The 16,521-nt window shown below is 38.9% G+C and overlaps 1 pseudogene; it reads right to left on the bottom strand.

Moving 5' to 3' along the window:
- Positions 1-6,949: 6,949 nt before the first annotated feature.
- LOC145127183 (uncharacterized) lies at positions 6,950-16,168 on the bottom strand (annotated as a pseudogene).
- Positions 16,169-16,521: the final 353 nt, after the last annotated feature.

The following is a 16,521-nucleotide window of genomic DNA, read 5'->3' on the forward strand; positions in this document are numbered from 1 at the left end:
AAGGTGAAACTAAAATATGTATTGACCGAGGTGGCTAATTAATGACTTCCACATTACAAAACGACTCAAACTAATGTTTTTTTTTACATTTGGATTTGGTTTAGGCATACCGACTTTACCCGAAATATTAAAAGAAGTTGCATATAAATAAATATGTCATTTTCGTGTTGAAAGTTTCGACACTAACCTTACTCGTTTAATTTTCATGGTGCATCATGTCAACTTGTTTAATTAAACGAGTTGAAATTTCTGACCCAAACTTGTTTATTTACATATTCGGTTCATGTCGTGTTTCGCGTCGTGTCGAGAACTACCACCTCTAGCGACCACCCTTAATCCACATGCGTATGATGTCGTCGGAACACTTTCTCCCAACCATCATTGTCGATTATTTGTCTCTCTACTTTGTTTTACCACCAACCTCCATCATCTCAAGTTTGTAGTTCGATTTGCAGGCTCCATTTGTAGATTTTGAGGTTTTCATTCGTAGGTCTTAAGTTTTTTGTACAATAGAATGGATAATTTATGGTCATGGGTTACCTCTGACATCACACATGTTCTCTCAATGCAACAATAAACCTAGAAAATAGAAGAAAGAAAAAAGGAACCCTATAAACAAAACCCTAAATTCAATGACGTTTTGATTTTGAATTGACAACTTTATAACAAGAAATTAAAAACAACTCCCAAAAACCCCAATGAAGGCATGTGATTTAAAATCAAAACTATATAATTGATATGCTCACAATAGAAAAAGGGACGTCGAAGATGCATATTTAGCACGTCGATGACTTTTCTCCAACTTAAAAGATGAGACAGGATAAGGGAGGAGGGGAGGGATGAGAGAAAAAGCTAGTGAGAAGGTGGATAATGGTGGTGTTAGGAGAGAGAGAGAGAGAGAGAGAGAGAGAGAGAGAGAGAGAGGAACAATTTATTTTATTTTCCTTTTTATTCAAGTTAGTAAAAAAAGAAATTAAGTTAAATTAAAAAGGTATAAATTTTCTAAAACGTAATGAAAATAATCAAATTACGAGTAAGATAGTAATTTTAGATCATTTATGAAATAAAATTGTTGGGGGTGTGAAGTCTTAACAAAAAGCTCTGCCAGCAACCTAGGCAGAAAGCTTGCAAGGTCATGGAAACAGGATCTTATCTAGTGATCAAGCAATCTGTCACACCCCGAAACCGATGGCGGAAACGTTCCGGGGCGGAGGACGTCATGCGTAGTATCACAACAGTTGTATCATAGTAAGCGAAGTAAACACAATCATTACATTATAATATGAATATTTACATTGTTCAAAAACATGATTTATACATAACAACATATAGCAAAAGTAAAAGACGTGACTTCAGAATGTTCTGTCTCCTCCAAAAGTCGGCAAGAGTACCTGTCTATTGATGCCCTGAGAATACAAGCAATTTTAAAATATCAGTATAAAGTTGGTGAGTTCATAAGCGTTTAATTCTGGTGAAAGAAATGTTTCTTTGATTCTTTGAAAAGTCGTTTCCCAAGAAAACCCTATATTTTCTTATGAAAGAGGTTTGATGATCCATTGATTACACGTTAAACAATCTTGTTTATGAAAGGTTAAGTTATCCATTATGCGAGTATTTACCATACTCGGACAGCAGTTTTCTTTTCGAAACTCTGGTACACCCAGAGGAGTATATTAGCCGTATTTTCGAAGCTCTGGTTACACCCAGAGGAGTATATTAGCTGTATTTTCGAAGCTCTGGTTACACCCAGAGGAGTATATTAGCCGTATTTTCGAAGCTCTGGTTATACCCAGAGGAATATATTAGCCGTATTTTCGAAGCTCTGGTTACACCCAGAGGAGTATATTAGCCGTATTTTCGAATATAAATTTCCGCTATCTAAGTTGTGAGTGCCATAACCGTACTTAGACTGGATAAGGCACGTAAAAGGGCCAATATCTTTTTATGACTTTGTCACCCCTGAACCTAACGGTCCCGCTGCAGCTAGCAGCGAAGGTGCGGGATAGTCAGTCCCATATAGATCTGTACACAATAGTCACGCTCTCCCTCCAAGAGATTCTGGTTATAAGTCGTAGTCCTCCACTCACGAATCCGAGGGAGTGTTACCAAGGACAAGTCTCAAACTTAGCCTAACGAATTTACAAGTAACAATATCGAAAATCCTGTTTATGATTTGCATGAATCCTTTATAAAATAATACATATTATTACGTGATTCACAAGTTTCTTGCTTTAGATTTGAAAACTGTTTCTACGAGTTGATTTCCTTAATCGATTGGTAAAACGGTTTTCTGAGTTAAAAGCATATTGAACATAAAATCATTTTATGCAAAATGAGATAATTTGAGCACAAGTGTCCTTGTACTTTTGCTTGTATTCCCCCCCTGAAAACATGAAAAAAACTAGGAAAAAGCGTAGGGGTATGAACTCACCGTTTGACGTAGGATCTGGGTGTATGATCGGTTACGAATGCTGAGTGTTAACCGATGTTTAGTACGCAAGTGGATCCTATTAACATGTGATAACACATATGTGTGTTAGAATTAGGGTGTTTTATGGCTAAACATGACGGGAAACCACCCTAAAGACTTGGAATTGCTTGTCGGGACCCTATATGATCAATTAAGGGAGGTGTACGGCCATTTGAGTGGGTGTGCGGCCAGGCTGCGTGTGCGGTTGCACACAGGAGTGTGCGGCCGTACAGAGGGTGTGTGCGGCCGTAAACAGGAGTGTGCGGCCGTACACTCCTCATTTGTGCCCGAAATGTCGATTTTGAGGTGTTCTTGTGCAAATACTAAGTCCTACTAGTAAATGAAGGCCAAACTCTTCACTTTGGAGAGTTTTAGTGTGTGTGCGACCACCTTATGAAGGTGTGCGGCCGTACACCTTCAAAGGATGAAGAACACGATGAACACTATGAGTTTTAGGCTTAGATTCAGGTGTCTTACCACTATAACAAGCTGAAAGATGGAGTAGTTCATGTTTTTGAGGCCTTTTGAGTGTTCTTGGATGAAGTTTTTAGAGAGAGAAAGTAGTGAGAGAAAGTAGAGTGCAGCCAAAAGAAAGAAATGAGTGTAGGGGGTCTCCTTATATATATGAGGAGGAGTGTGCGGCTGGAGGGTGGGTGTGCGGCCGCACACCCGTGTGTACGGCCGTACACACCTCTCATGAGGGTGTATGGCCCGATTTTGCTTCCAAATGATATGTTGACTCATTCCTAATCTCATTCCCAACTGTACTCAAGCTTAGAACACTTAAATGGACCCTTAAATAGCGTAAAATGATGATAAGAATCGAATTTAATATGGATTTAAAGATCAATTGTACGGGATAAAAGTTTCGGGTTGTCACACAATCTAACAATCAAACAAGAAGAGAATTGAGTAGAAGAAGAATGAATCAAAGCTTGCACATGTTTGTATTAAGGAAACGTCTGGTACAACTCTGACTGGCCGTAAACTACTATCAATCAACAACTACTAACTGACTCAGACTGGTCCTATATATAGGAAAGAAGACCTGACCGTAAACTAGTCATGGCCGTAAACAGGGTCATGGCCGTAAACTTGTTTATGGCCGTAAACATACTCTTGGCCGTAAACATACCAAAATACTTCTATTACAATACTAAATGACCTACACATCCAAAGCCTAGCCCAAACCATAACATGGACCCTTCAATCTCCCCCTTGGTTTGGGGCTAGCTGTAACTGAGTCTTTCTCAATTACAAGAACATCGGACCCTCCCATTGCCCCTTGCCACATCTCCTTAGCAATAATCTCGGCAACCATTGCTGTGTACTCTTTCGTAGCAGGCTCGAAAATGTCTTCAGCAACCTTGATCTGATGCAGGGCCAGATGATGAATATCCCACCTTCCAAATTGACGTAGGTTTTGTTTGTCGTATAGGCGAAAGCAGCCATCTTGGAACTTGATGACAGCAGACGCAATAGTTTCATCATAGACCCAGTAATTCATGTCTTTGAGAGATCCATCATTGAAGGTCTGCAACACTGGAACTTGTCTGACTTGATTTGTTGGCGGCCACATGACAGTCTGAAAGGGCTTGTTGGTCTTGGGATCCAACACATTAGGGAATATTTTGATGAAAGACTCAGCAGTCTTCATGCCAGGGAATCCCTTCTTTACTTGGTCCTCCAAGAATAGCTTGAAATACGTAGCCTTTGGATCACCAGATGGATTTGAAAAAGGAGCACTGGATAATTCTGAGAGATCAACTCTTGTCCATGAATGAAAATCATGGAAATCTTTGTAGTACTCCACATTTTTGCTTTTGCGCTTTACGATCCACATATTGAGTCTGTCATTGAAGCCCCATGATAAAATTCCCGATCGGTCACCGTACTTATGGCCAAATTTCTTCTGTTCAAGATCAGTGACGGTGATAATGGGTTTATTTCCAGGAGCATTTTGATCAGAAGATTTCTTGAAAAGAAGTTGCTTTTTCGTTCTCAGAAGCTGCTAACTTGGCACGTTTGAGTGCAACACCACTTGGTGCTTGAGCTGGTTCCTTATCGAAACGATCGACAATTTTTGTTCTTCTTTGAGTGGGTTGGACAATATGGGGGTCTTCAACTTGTTGAGCAGAGGGCTGGCCAGCATTAAGGTGTTGAACAGATGAACTAAACTTGTCGCCAAGTTCCTCTGTTAGCTTCTCTTTCAAATCAAAATAACATGCTGTCAACTTTCCTATGTGAATTTGCAGATCATAAATTTGTTGAGATTTTAAAGCTTTATCTGCCTCAAGATCTGCAACCTGAATTTTGAGTTGGGCCTTTTCAGCTTCAAGATCAGCCACCCGGATATCAAGCTCAATATTTTTCTGATTGAGCATGCTGATTTCCTTTTGAAGTCCAGGTATGGTGGGATCATCCTCTTTTGAGTGGCCTTCCTCAATAAATATTCCCTTAGCTCGGGAGGAAGGCACTGAGCTTTGTTCATGGGCCAAATGTAGAGCGAGTCTCTCAGAGACAATGTCGTGATAAGGCCTGAGAGGAGAGGATCCTGAAGGAACAGATGAACCACCAACTTTATAAAATATGCTCGGTCCTTCATTGGATGGAATAGGTGAAGTAGCAACGGAAGTAGTAATTAGTGGAGTTGACAGGCATTGATATAGTCCAGGCACAAATACACCTGGTCTTGGATCAAGTCTTCTCCTCTTCAATGAAGGCAAGGAGGTCTGAGTAGTCAGAGGTTCACTTACTACTGGCTCAATGGTAGGAATGACATTCTCAGAGGGAGGAATCTCCGAAGATGTCTGCATAGGAGTTGAGGGTTCAGCCAGTTGAGTTGGAGATGGAGGTGTAGCTTCAAAAACGTCTTTTGACTCCCTTATCTCCGTTGCTGTATGAGCAACATCATGGATAGTGTCAAAGAAATAGTCAAGATCCTCATTTGACAAAAGGTTTGCATGTACTCCGAGATTCAAGGAATATCATCTTTGTCATAGCCCGAAAGATCCAAGTCTTCAAATGAATCAGTTTCATCATTCTCTGCCGCATCCTCAGAAGTTCCCTTGTTAAAATCACTCTCGACATTCACAGAGTATAGAACATGTTCTTCAGCTACCATAGCAGCAGGAGAAGCATCATCATCTTCGTGATCAGAAACTGGAATGACGTCGTCTTCAGAAAAAATGTCATCTTCAGAGGTTACTCGATCAGAGGAAACATGAGACTCAGATGCCTCATTTGAATCGGCAAACAAGCCAAACTTCACTAAGGGGAACTTTCCTTGAAAAGTTATTTTTCCCTTTCGGTTTTGCTTTATCAATCCGACTGTGTGTGGCCCTAAAGACTTCATGTCCAGAATTTCTCCATCTTTAGCCATTTCTGGAAATTGTTCATCAATGAAGACCTGAATGAACCTAGGGTACAGCAAGAATCTGTCCCTAGTCTTCCCTTGGATGTTTGCAATTAATTCTTCGAGAATGAACTTGGAGAAGTTGTAGTCCAATCCCGCGGCCAGAGAGATGATGGCACCGGTGTTTCTGAGGGAGATCTCATCTGTGCTCGACTTCCTTCCAGAAATGCAGCTCACGAAGACATGAGCTAAGAATCTCCAAAACGGTGGCAGCAGCTTCTTCATGGTTGGAGGAAAGACACCTTCATATCTCATCTTCACAAGAAATTCTTCAATTTGTGAAATCTCAGGCTCAGTGGAGAAAGATGATTGGTCGTTAATTTTGAGAGTTCTTCTGATGACTTGTTCATTGATGGTAATTTTGCAGCTTTTGACTGTTGCCTCAACAGAAGCAACTCCATCATTTCCTTTCTTCACCGATGCAGATTTCCAGAAATCCTTAATCAATCCTTGATAAATGTCTGGATTGACAGTCAACGCCGTAGACAAGCAACACTCTCGCAATCCATGTATCATAGACTTGAATTCTCCGTGAGCAGCCGGAGGATCAGCCAGGATGATAGTCAGGTTGTGTCTGTCAGCAAACTTAAGCTCTGCCATTTTGAATCTGCAATCAAACAATTCAAATGAGAAAACAACATATTCAAAAATTTAAAATTTGGCCGTAAACAGCTTTTGGCCGTGAACAACCATGGCAGTAAACTGTCATGGCCGTAAACGCCGACTGTTTCCTTTTTCTTCGATTAAACCCGTAAAACACGTCGTTTTGATGCGAAAAATGCATATCCTTGATCGGAATTAGCATACCTTTGAAGTTAACGGAGCAATTTCACAAAATTTCACAAAAAAGTTTTTAGAGAGAGAGAGTCTGGGGAGTTTGCGGCCGAGAATAGAGAAATGAGGAATAGAAGGTTCTCGGCTGTTTTCCTTTTCTTTATATACCTGGGCCAAAAATTTCATGGGCCGCAATCCACAATGATGAAGTCCAATACCCAAAAACCTTTATAAAAATAAAACATTTTGAGGACAAAAATAACAATACAAAATAAAACTAATTTCTAAAACTAAACTAAAATTTTAATGTAAAAGTAAAAATAAAAATAAAAATAAAATCTAAAAGATGGTTTTTTTGCAAGTTTGCCCTTCTGTTTCTCAAGCTCTTTGTAAAGATCTAAAAGATGGTTTTTTTGAGCCGTGAGGGCGTTTTCGGCAATTTTATACCCGGTTTCTTGAGACTTTTTTAGTGAGGCGAGTGTTTTATTGATCTTTTTCTCGAGCTCCATGGATTCTATTTGGTAATCGAAATTTGTGAAGGAAATTTGTCGTTGTGAAGGAGCAAAATTTGAAACTTCAAATGTATCGGTTTCATATTGAGAGAGATCTCCTGAATTATGCAAAATTGAAGTTTTGATTAAAGAAAATAATGGTGTTGTGAGATCATGATGTTTTCGAGGGCATTTACGTCTTTTACATAGACCTACTCTGTTCCACTTTTTTTGGTCGGAGAAAAAAGTATGATTTTTTAATATCGGGTTATTACTGATGAAAATGATAAGGAGGGCGTTTACGTCTTTTGCACGGACAAGAGATCAGAAGAGATCAAAAGAGTCCCTATCCCACCTTTTTGGGTAGAATAAATTATAAAATTACACTGGCAAGCTTTCTAGGCTATTCCCGATGATAAAGATGAGAAGGGTATTTATGTCTTTTGTACATACAAGAAATTGGAATCAATAGGCTCATGGGTTTCTATTTTATTTATAAAAAAGTACATACAAGGCACCTCTGGTAACAGCTGACATGTCTTCTCGTTTCCATATATCTTCATGACTATTCCCTTCTTTAAGCTGACAACAACAAACATATACTTTCAAATAAATATTTATTTTAAAATAGAACATTATATTTTGAAACATATACCCAATTATAGCACTAGGTAGGTTTTTCAAAAGGTTAATCTCATAAAATACCTTATATTTTGTGTTTTTTCCAACTTTATTTTTTTTATGAAAAAACCTTGCATTTTTTTATTTTTTCCGATCCGGCCCTTTTAGTCATTTTTCTCTAAAAAAAAGTTGTAAAATGCGAGGGTTTTTTCATGAAAAACTAAATAAAAAAGTTGAGGATTTATTTGGAAACATTTAGAAAGTTGAGGGGTTTTTTTCGGAAAAGAAGACAAAGTTGAGGGTTTTTTCGGCAAAAATGAAAAAATATAACGTCTTTTCATGAAAAAAAAATTAAAAAAATGAGGTTTAATCCGGAAAAAAAAACACAAAATATAAGGTCTTTTATGAAATTAACCCTTTTTCAAAAGTACAATGTTGTAATCAGAATAAACAAAAGTAAGATGCTATTTCTTGCATTTACAGATTTACCCCAAAAAAAAAAAACGAAATGATAACAAATATATGAAAGTACGTTGCTATTGTTTACAAAATACCTTTGCAACAGCAGATTGAACATGATTGAACAGCTTCATCGCACTAGCTTTGGTGGATCCCCTCAAAATAATCATACAAAGATTTAATATCTTCTGAACTTTATCACAATCACAAATACTCTCACAGCTCCTAAGAAGCTTCTCAACATGTGGGACCAGGTCAGTCCTGGCATCACACCGCCTGCATTAATACTCAGCATCCAGACCGATGGTCCCAGCCATGTTGGACCGCAGACCACATTCTATGTGGCAAATGTGACCACAAATGAAGTCATGACTCTGGTTCACCATGGCTTCACATTTTATGAAACTGTAGTCATTAATGGAGGAATTCACAGGTCTAGAACAAAGTATACAGCAACAATCATGGCAGAAATAAGGCTCTACACAACAGATGTCACATGACATTGTGTAAGGGTATATTGGGTTGTTTGTTTCAAGTAGTCTTAGACTTGAGCAGTTTGTGTTTCCTGCTTTACACCCTGCTGGATCGAATTGTTGATAGCTGATTGGATTTTCCATTATGATTTCTTTGTTTCCTGTATGATTTTGTAGAAAACAATTAAAGCAGTTTACATCTACTAGAGTATGAATAATTGAGTTACCTTTGATGTTTGCAGCTTGGATCTTCCAAGTGAAGGAATAAAAGAAAGCATTGATATCCATTCCTGGAAATGTTTCCATTAAATACCTTTCAAGTGAAGCTTTGCTAACGAAACCCTTGCCACAAGTGACACCAGAGAAACCTACTAACTTATTTTCTTTGTGAAGGCGATCAGGGAGATAGAGATATATGTCTATAAAGTGCCCTGAAACTGTGACATCCCCAATTTCTCGGCCAGAAAAGACCGATTTGTTTATGCTTTGTTTTAAAATCAGAGTAATTGTTTAAAGAAAACGGTTGCGGAATTTGTTCCCAAAACAAAATATGATAAGAATTTATCAAAACATTTCTTTAAAGAAATGTATTTTCATTATATAACAAAATCTCGGGATGTCATGTTCAATACAGACCAAAAGCATAAACAGAACAAAATAGACCTTATAACAGTTATTCATAACTATTGGCCTATAATCCAAAATCTCTCGTTATGTCAGCCAACTTATGCTCTCGTGCCATAACCTGTAATACAAAGAAAACTGAGTGGGTCAGGCTTGGGAGCCTGGTGAGCATATAGGGTTTTCAACCCACATTAAATAATTTATTATGCTTAAACATCAAACAATCAACCCAATTACCCAATCCCCATTGTCTTATTTATTTCTTAAGGATTTACCCTAAGAATCAACTATCACTCATTCCTAAGGATTCATCCTAAGGAATAGGCACGAAGTTCATCGCTGCCCAAGGTTTATACTACAAGCACTAACAACGTCGATCCCCACATACTGATCCTATACAGTGATCTTACTAGATCTAGCCTAAAGAATCGATATGCACAACCAACTAACGAAACTGCTTCGGAAATCCCCTAGCAGTAAACAAAGATCGATAAAGATATCAAATGAATGGAATAAGTTTAACCATGAACCTTTGTTCGTAAAAGAAAGAACCACAAGACAATTAAGTCAGGGGTAGTTATCAATGCCTAGGCTATGGTCTGAATATCGTGAGGTATGTAACCCCCAAACGCACCCTATCCAACATCGAATTTTGCCTACGCCGTGGTCTGAATATCGTGAGGTTTGTAACCCCCAGACGCACCCTATCCGGCAATGGAAACGCTGACTAATGCCTAGGCTGTGATCTGAACCCCCAGACTCACCCTATCCGGCATCGGAAATGGAAACACCGACTAATGAAGCTCGTCCGATCACTTCATAAAAGAAACAAAGACTCCAAAGCTCTTCAAAATAAAAGTATAGGGAAAATACTAATAGAGTACTCCCGTACGCTCCTGTACCCCGACACGTAATAGTGTCAAAAAGAAGAACTAACGGATGAACACATAGTTCAAAAACACCTAATGAACATATAGTTCGAGAACACCTTATGAACATATAGTTCAAACATACCTACCGATTACAAGTCTGCTAACGTTCCACTGGACTATCTAAAATAGTCTGTGGCCGTTGTCTATACTCTGCTAGATGACTAGATCATCTTAAACATTGATACCTCTCATCACCTTTATTTCATCACACACCATCTAATTCATCTACCCATGGTTTTACCCAACATATTTGTAGATAAAAACACATATACAGTTTAAAACTTGTATAAAACATCTATTCAACAGTCACCTTAATTAAACAATTAATATGATTACACATAGCACGTATTTTAAAGAAAATACTTCACATATATGTGTAAGGTGAAAGTGACTATACACTCACTTGATTAGACGATTCTCGGACAGCACTACGGCTCGTAAAGTAGTATTCTTCGGTAAAACTGGAAGATCTTCACACACCGGGCTTCTCGCAGGCGGAGCTTCGGCTCGGAAACTCTTTTCTTCTCGGGATCTTCGGGCTTCGGGACTTGCTTCGTGTCTCGGGATGATACCGGGGCTTCGGGGGGGGGGGGGGGTTAAAATAGGGCTTAGAGAGGGTATCGGGAGTGGGAGAGAAGAGATAGAGCAACCAAAATCGGCTGACCCTCGATTTCTATTTATAGGGTCATTTTTCAGCTCTCACGTCGTGAATTTTAAGTTCTCACGTCGTGAATTCAATAGTCATCAGGTGCGTCATCGCCACTTGCCTCTGTCAGGCTCCAGAAGTCATAAATACTGAGTTCAAGTCGTGAACACTGTATTCACGTCGTGAACTCTGACAGTTTTGGGGTTTCGCGCCCCGAACTTCAGAAATTCATAACTTTCGCATACGAACTCCGTTTTCGACGTTGTTTATATCCACGCGTAGGTGAGATTATGCTCTACAACTCTTGTTTAGACTCCGTTGGCTAATTTTGATTTTAATTTTAATATATTATTAATATATTATTTTTAGTAGGCCGGGACAGGAAAACTCCGTTCGAAATTCATAACTCGTTCATCTGAACTCCGTTTTCGTCTGTCTTTTTACCGTTGGACTACTAACGATGAGATCTTCAATTCTCGTTTAGATTGTTTCGGCTAAATATCGCTCGATCTCATATTCGAACTTCGGGTTGTAAACTGCTAAGCCGAAATTTCGAAAAATCATAACTTCCTCATACGAAGTCAGATTTAGACGTTGTTTTTATGCACGCTCTCGGTTTAACGTATTCTACGACTTTCATTTAGATTGCTAAGGCCAAATATTGCTCTAACGTAAATTCACTATTTATGTCGCGCTGTGTCGTGCCGGTTCTGTCGCAAAACTTCGACAGGTCATAACTTCTTCGTTATAACTCGGATTTCGGCGTTCTTTATATGTACGGAATCCTTGTAATATATACTACAACTTAGTTAAGATTAATCCTTCTAAATAATCTTCCATCAAAAAGTCATTTTTGATGCTTATCGTCTCTAAATTGACTAGCCCGGATCTACGGGTGTTACAATTATCTCCCCCTTAGGATGATTACGTCCCGGAATCATCAACGGAATAGGACTTGTATAATGATTCCATACGTTATCTTTTCATCCTAGGTAATAACTGTAAGTTCTATGTTTCCTCGAAAGAGTATCTAACTCTTGGACTTCTCAATAGCAGGTAGTGCTCAATCCTGCATCTGCTCTTCGTACTATGTTGTACTTTCAATCGTAACCTTCGAGTTACAAAATAAATCCTTATTGAGGACTCCTTCTTTTTCTTAGGATAAGTACTTTCCTTTATCTATTGTAACAGACCGATGGGTCGTGTTCTAATGACCTCTCATCGTGTGATGCAACGCTTAGACTCAAGTCTCATAGAGTCAAATTCCAGAATGGAATATACCTTCCTTCATATTCTAATGTGATATAATCACATTTTTACATGTAGCATTTCTAGCTACAAGCTTCCTTAACAATGAGCGTGATGCTATCGATCACATTGATTTCAATCTTCTGACTTGAGTCAGATGCTACCTCGAACTTGGTTCTATGAACCACGTAACAAATTCATCGTAGTCGGACTCAATTTGATATGACCGCTAGGGTCAGAATATCAATCATCTTCTTAGTCACTACCGAAACAATGGTAACGACATACTTGAATAAAACGAGATCAATCACTAGCTTCTTGGTAACCTTGTGACTTTCCCTGATCCAAGTGTGAGTCCTGTGCTTCCGGTAGTATATGCATCTACTACCTTTCACACCTACTCATACTCGTCCCAAGTATTGTCTCGCAGTCCCCAAGTCCTAAAATCACAAAACAATTTAACACATACGAATGTGTCCAAATAATCATAAACAATTTCCCTAGACTCTACTAGGACTTCTTCATTGCGTATCTTCAATCATCAATTCTACTTCAACTCGATTGGTGATGGAAATACCGGGTGATGAGACAACCTCAAGAATTACACCAATCTCTCCATCATCCTGCCAATCGAAGGTGTACTTCAGACGTACCGTACTCCTCTAACGTTCCGTCATTTTATCAGACACATTCTAAAGGCAAGATACCACTCTTACGATATCTTCTGATAGGTGTCATTCACTATCATAAGCCTTTCATTCCCTCCATTTACTCAATTCTCTACGAGTCTTCACCATAATGTTCTGCACACCAAAGCGGTCGTTCTATGTATCGAGACGAGAATATAGATAGAGGAAGGTTTAGGCGCATATTCCTCCTCATTACTTCGAAAAATTACATGCCAGTTCTAATATCGTAATTAGACGTTTAGAAACCTGAGCACATAAAATTTCCAGATCCGGTCGGCAACATACCATAGATCCGAACAAATAATAGCATATAGCATTTAACACATAAAGGCATTTTAGGCATCTTTCCTAAAATAAACTAGTGCTCGTGTCAATTTAGGTGTACTACCTAAAATATTTTAGACACACTCCTCACGATCATTACTTAGCATTCTAAGTTTAAGTCTAGAAATTTCCTACAAATTCCTAGTTCGCTTAAACTAATGCCCTGATACCAACTGTGACATCCCCAATTTCTCGGCCAGAAAAGACCGATTTGTTTATGCTTTGTTTTAAAATCAGAGTAATCGTTTAAAGAAAACGGTTGCGGAATTTGTTCCCAAAACAAAATATGATAAGAATTTATCAAAGCATTTCTTTAAAGAAATGTATTTTCATTATATAACAAAATCTCGGGATGTCATGTTTAATACAGACCAAAAGCATAAACAGAACAAAATAGACCTTACAACAGTTATTCATAACTATTGGCCTATAATCCAAAATCTCTCGTTATGTCAGCCAACTTATGCTCTCGTGCCATAACCTGTAATACAAAGAAAACTGAGTGGGTTAGGCTTGGGAGCCTGGTGAGCATATAAAGTTTTCAACCCACATTAAATAATTTATTATGCTTAAACATCAAACAATCAACCCAATTACCCAATCCCCATTGTCTTATTTATTTCTTAAGGATTTACCCTAAGAATCAACTATCACTCATTCCTAAGGATTCATCCTAAGGAATAGGCACGAAGTTCATCGCTGCCCAAGGTTTATACTACAAGCACTAACAACGTCGATCCCCACATACTGATCCTATACAATGATCTTACTAGATCTAGCCTAAAGAATCGATATGAACAACCAACTAACGAAACTGCTTCGGAAATCCCCTAGCAGTACACAAAGATCGATAAAGATATCAAATGAATGGAATAAGTTTAACCACGAACCTTTGTTCGTAAAAGAAAGAACCACAAGACAATTAAGTCAGGGGTAGTTATCAATGCCTAAGCTATGGTCTGAATATCGTGAGGTATGTAACCCCAAAACGCACCCTATCCAACATCGAATTTTGCCTAGGATGTGGTCTGAATATCATGAGGTATGTAACCCCCAGACGCACCCTATCCGGCAATGGAAACGCTGACTAATGCCTAGGCTGTGATCTGAACCCCCAGACTCACCCTATCCGGCATCGGAAATGGAAACACCGACTAATGAAGCTCGTCCGATCACTTCATAAAAGAAACAAAGACTCCAAAGCTCTTCAAAATAAAAGTATAGGGAAAATACTAATAGAGTACTCCCGTACGCTCCTGTACCCCGACACGTAATAGTGTCAAAAAGAAGAACTAACGGATGAACACATAGTTCAAAAACACCTAATGAACATATAGTTCGAGAACACCTTATGAACATATAGTTCAAACATACCTACCGATTACAAGTCTGCTAACGTTCCACTGGACTATCTAAAATAGTCTGTGGCCGTTGTCTATACTCTGCTAGATGACTAGATCATCTTAAACATTGATACCTCTCATCACCTTTATTTCATCACACACCATCTAATTCATCTACCCATGGTTTTACCCAACATATTTGTAGATAAAAACACATATACAGTTTAAAACTTGTATAAAACATCTATTCAACAGTCACCTTAATTAAACAATTAATATGATTACACATAGCACGTATTTTAAAGAAAATACTTCATATATATGTGTAAGGTGAAAGTGACTATACACTCACTTGATTAGACGATTCTCGGACAGCACTACGGCTCGTAAAGTAGTATTCTTCAGTAAAACTGGAAGATCTTCACACACCGGGCTTCTCGCAGGCGGAGCTTCGGCTCGGAAACTTTTTTCTTCTCGGGATCTTCGGGCTTCGGGACTTGCTTCGTGTCTCGGGATGATACCGGGGCTTCGGGGGGTTAAAATAGGGCTTAGAGAGGGTATCGGGAGTGGGAGAGAAGAGATAGAGCAACCAAAATCGGCTGACCCTCGATTTCTATTTATAGGGTCATTTTTCAGCTCTCACGTCGTGATTTTTAAGTTCTTACGTCGTGAATTCAATAGTCATCAGGTGCGTCATCGCCACTTGCGTCTGTCAGGCTCCAGAAGTGATAAATACTGAGTTCACGTCGTGAACACTGTATTCACGTCGTGAACTCTGACAGTTTTGGGGTTTCGCACCCCGAACTTCAGAAATTCATAACTTTCGCGTACGAACTCCGTTTTCGACGTTCTTTATATCCAGGCGTAGGTGAGATTATGCTCTACAACTCTCGTTTAGACTCCGTTGGCTAATTTTGATATTAATTTTAATATATTATTAATATATTATTTTTAGTAGGCCGGGACAGGAAAACTCCGTTCGAAATTCATAACTCGTTCATCTGAACTCCGTTTTCGTCTGTCTTTTTACCGTTGGACTACTAACGATGAGATCTTCAATTCTCGTGTAGATTGTTTCGGCTAAATATCGCTCGATCTCATATTCGAACTTCGGAATGTACACTGCTAAGCCGAAATTTCTAAAAATCATAACTTCCTCATACGAAGTCAGATTTAGACGTTCTTTTTATGCACACTCTCGGTTTAATGTATTCTACGACTTTCATTTAGATCGTTAAGGCCAAATATCGCTCTAACGTAAATTCACTATTTACGTCGCGCTGTGTCGTGCCGGTTCTGTCGCAAAACTTCGACAGGTCATAACTTCTTCGTTATAACTCGGATTTCGGCGTTCTTTATATGTACGGAATCCTTGTAACATATACTACAACTTAGTTAAGATTACTCCTTCTAAATAATCTTCCATAAAAAAGTCATTTTTGATGCTTAACGTCTCTAAATTGACTAGCCCGGATCTACGGGCGTTACAGAAACACCAACTCTTTTTCCCACTTTCCAACCCCATTTGTCACCAGGTTGAGGGAAATCTTCAGGGGCATATGGCAAACCAATACCTGAGCTATCGAAAACCACAACCATCTCATTTTCCTTTGATCCGGTGGTGCTTCCATCGCTTTCATGTGGAGGGTCGATCTCCATAACAACTTAAAACTATTTTACTGTTAGCTTTTCTAAAGGAATAGAATAGTGTTTGGGGGAAGATGATGATTATGTATGTATGGATATACAACACCAGATGTACTTGCCTTGGAGTTGGATAAAAATCGACACCGGAAGAGAAAATAAGCACTGGAAGATGCTTCACTCGCAAGGATTTCACAAGCGATAGCAGAATCCTCGATAGAAACCCTAAAAATTCTCAAACTTGACAGATTTCACCGAAACTAGGGTTTTACGATAACTGTAGCTTCGCAACAGTAGCGTCTTCCTTTTAGAGTCCCGGTGAGTTATGATTGAGATGAAAGGTGACTGGAGTTTCGCGGCAAGAGGAT

This window comes from Lactuca virosa, chromosome 7 (assembly GCF_052849685.1).
Source record: "Lactuca virosa cultivar CGN04683 chromosome 7, Lactuca_virosa_CGN04683_v6, whole genome shotgun sequence".
NCBI classification, from domain to species: domain Eukaryota; kingdom Viridiplantae; phylum Streptophyta; class Magnoliopsida; order Asterales; family Asteraceae; genus Lactuca; species Lactuca virosa.